This window comes from Chenopodium album, chromosome 1, assembly GCF_948465745.1.
Source record: "Chenopodium album chromosome 1, dcCheAlbu1.1, whole genome shotgun sequence".
Classification (NCBI taxonomy): Eukaryota; Viridiplantae; Streptophyta; class Magnoliopsida; order Caryophyllales; family Amaranthaceae; genus Chenopodium; species Chenopodium album.
Window position 1 is genome coordinate 8,497,893 of NC_137834.1, and position 3,969 is coordinate 8,501,861.

The following is a 3,969-nucleotide window of genomic DNA, read 5'->3' on the forward strand; positions in this document are numbered from 1 at the left end:
AATAACTCTAAATACATATATATGAATAAAGAGATAAAACTAATATGTTGGACACTCGAGATCTGTCTGGAACTCACTGGACGTACTGTAACCAGAACCTGATAGGAACTTTGACCAGGAGGACTGACTTAACTTTGTGGTGAAGGATGAAACCATTAAGCACGACCACTACACTTCATCAGCCTCAACTTTGAATGAATACATATGAGCATAATTTACAGTACGCTCGAATTATTTATTTTATCTTGAAAAAGATAGATTTTCTGAAAAGATAAGTTTAAAAGATATTTTCTAAAAATCAGTTTTCCGAAAATATATCTTTTTGTTAAGGATAAAATCTGTTTTGAATAATAAGATATAATTAACAGAAAATCTGAGTTTATTCCAATCTTATCTTTTTGTTTAAAAATATTTTTTAAATAAGATTATCTTTTTCCAAAAGGGATTTATTAGAAGATAAATATCTTTATTTAGTAAAACCAAATCCCTAAAAGATATGCACGTATAAGGTAAATATATATATCATTAAAACCGACTTTTAACGACGTGCATACTTAAGTTCCTATTAGGTTCCTGAACTCTGAAAGTCTCTAAGTTCCTGACAAGTCAGCCACTCTAATTTCATTGAATGTTTGGAGTTCACCTTGGTTCTATATATACTTGTTCCAGAACGACTTTTATGTCCAACATACTTACATGAATCCTAGAGCAATATACTTCTATTTCTCTGTTTTCATGTTGCTTCTCTGAAACTCTTGTTCTGGAATCCTGTAGTCTTGATATATTCTGGATCTTAGGGTTTGCCCCAGCATTACACCGGAACCAGGTCGTTACAACCCGTTGATATGTTCCTGTCAGGAAACACCTTTGCCCCAGCATTACACCGAAACCAGGTCATTACAACCCGTGGTATGTTCCTGTCAGGGACCACCTTGAAGTTCCATTTTTGAAACTCTTCTTCTAACTTTACTTGTATCCTTCTTCAACTCCTAGAGTTTACTAAACCTACAAACATCACAACACTAGAAAATCCTTATAAGATGGAAGTTTGCTCAATCATAACTTCCATCATCAAAACCTCATAAAGGTCAACAAGTTGCCCCTTTTTTATGATGACAAACTGAGCAAACTTCTGAGGATAACAAAGTAACTTAGAAGGTTAGTTTTTTCATTTATAAAAAACAATAAAGAAAACTAAACTAAATTAAAAGACTCCTATGCATACATGACCTATATATGTATAGGATACTTACCTTATGAAGCTAATATATGCAAACACATGTTTACATAGTTATCTTCATGGTTCCTTAGCCATCATCATGCTTATCAACCATAACACTTATCGTTGTTCTTGTTCCTCTATTGCTTATCCTATATTGCTCAAGTTCCTTACATATATACATGTCATTACTCAGGTTCCTTGTATCCTGTTCCAAGCATAACTTGCTCTTTCTATGCACAACTTAACTTACACGTTAGATAGATAATCATCATTAGTTTATAATCATCAAAACCTAATTGCTCAACAATACGTATAGATACTACATACTACATATAGATACCTACCCCGGACTTTAAATTATTATTGATTCTACATACTACATATAGGTTAAAACCTACCCCGGACTAGTCCCGGAGTATCTGAGAGGGAGATATTTAAATGAAAGTAATGGCCTTAAAATGATAAACAAACACTTGATTTTATTTATTGATGTGGAAATAATTAAGCTTCATTCTCATGTAATGAAATCGGATATATTTGAGGAAAAGCTTTAATAGAAGTAATGGCCTTAAGATAATAAAAAACACTTGATTTTATTTATTGATGTGGAAATAATTAAGCTTCATTCTCATGTAAACAAAGAAGCTAATTAAATCCAAAACTCAGAATTACATGACACTCACATATAGATATATACTCCATGCATATAGACTATAGAGTATTGATAAGTGATAACATAACAGTTTCCGGCTTTCACAGACTCACACAATAGATAGACAATGACATGACGACGACGACGACCAAAATTTTATAAATTGAATACCTAATCTTTGAAAAATGTTGTAATTTACTACCTTATGCCAGATTATAAAGGAGTTTGACCAAAATTTTCCGGCGTTGACTTGGTCACGTGACACTTAGTGACCACCACATGGGAAAATTGTGAGAAAATTTGTGAAAGAAAAGGGTCATTAAGTGTCACGTGATGGTCACGTGACCAAGTCAACGCCGGAGAATTTTGGACAAACTCCTTTACAATCTGGCATAAGGTAGTAAATTACAACATTTTTCAAAAATTAGGTAGTCAATTACAACATTTTTTTAATAGGTAGTTTCACTACTAAAAATTGGCCAAATTGCGACCGCCGCAAACGGTCGCAGAAAATAGTAAAGACGGTCGCAAAACATAATTGCGACCGTCAACGGTCGTGGTCGTAACATGGTGGTCGTTATTCTCTTGGTCACAAAAAAACAATATTACGACCGTTTGACGGTCGCAGATTTTTAATGACCATTTTAACTATTTTCAACGACCGTTGAATAAACGGTCGCAAATATTAGAAATTGCGACCGCCTTATGAAACAGTCACAAATCTTGAAAGTAGCGACCGTCATAAGCAGTCGCTAAAAGTATTAAAAAAAACAAAAAAAAAAGACCCACTGTAGACACCCATTTGTGTCTCCCCAAAACCAAACCCAGTGATGAGTGCCTTTCACGTCGAATCATGATCGAATGAAACGAAAGTGTGGAAAGGTCTAGTATTGCGGAAAGTTTTATTTTCTCTTCTCCCTGTTTTTGAAAACTTTATTTTTAAGAAAACAGTCAATCCAGTTTGATTGGTCCATAATATGGGTCCAATAGTGGTATAGTTGGATGGGGCTTACAAAGACCTTTCCAACGATATATTATAAGCCCAATTCCGATGAATATTGAGGAAGTTATGGTCAATTTACCAAACTGGGCCCGGTTTGAGCCTAATACGCGGCCCAATGATCTAGAGGAGGGCCTATTATTAATTATCATTCCTAAAGCTATTAGGATTGATTATAGTCTTTTAGAATACTCTAGAAGGTTCTTTTAAATCCTAATGGAGTTAGGATTGATAATTATGTTTTAAAGAGTTTGAAATTGAATAAAACTACTCCTTTTAAGAATCCTTGTTTTGTACGAAGTGGAATATATTCAGATTTTATTTTCGTACCTCATAATATTTATCCAAATTTTATATGGTTGGATAGATCTTTAAATTATCTTTCCAATGATATATTATAATATTAAATCCGATTTATAACGAAAAAGATATGAATGAGACATGAAACTTTATCCAAAACTGACACCCTTCTACTATTTTGGCCATATCTTTTTATCTACAAAATATTTTAATCTGATTCTAATTGGGTTGGAAAGTAGACTTTAAGAGCTTTCCAATGACATATTATATGCCTTATTTGGACTTCCGGATCAAAAGATATGATAAAAACAAAAACGCGTTAAAAACAGGCTTGGCGCTTGACTCCAGGCATTGGCGCCTGGAATCAGGCCTTGCGCTTGGCGCCAGCCATTGGCGCCACCAATTACTAGCGCCAACCTCGTTTTGCGTGCGTCAGGCTCTGTTTTGTTAATTTTATCTTTTTGGCTGATTTTCTCTATAAATAACGTATTAAAACTCCGTTTTCGATAACCAGATTTCGTCAATTCTTATTTTAATTCACCAACTCTCATCAAGATTTTCTTGATTATTCTCTCTCTCTCTCTCTTTTTCTAAACTAGCCTTTTCTCAAATACAAAATTCCGCATTCATTAGATCTAGAAACACCTAGCCATATTCGAAGTTGCCTTCGCCCTAGACGTGAAAGGTTTAATTTCTGAGGGTTTGGTCCCAAATCTCTCTTTCAATTATTTAATTTAATTGCTTTGTTTATTATTTTCCTTGAAGTTACTAACGTGTGTATTTTGTTATTAGAAA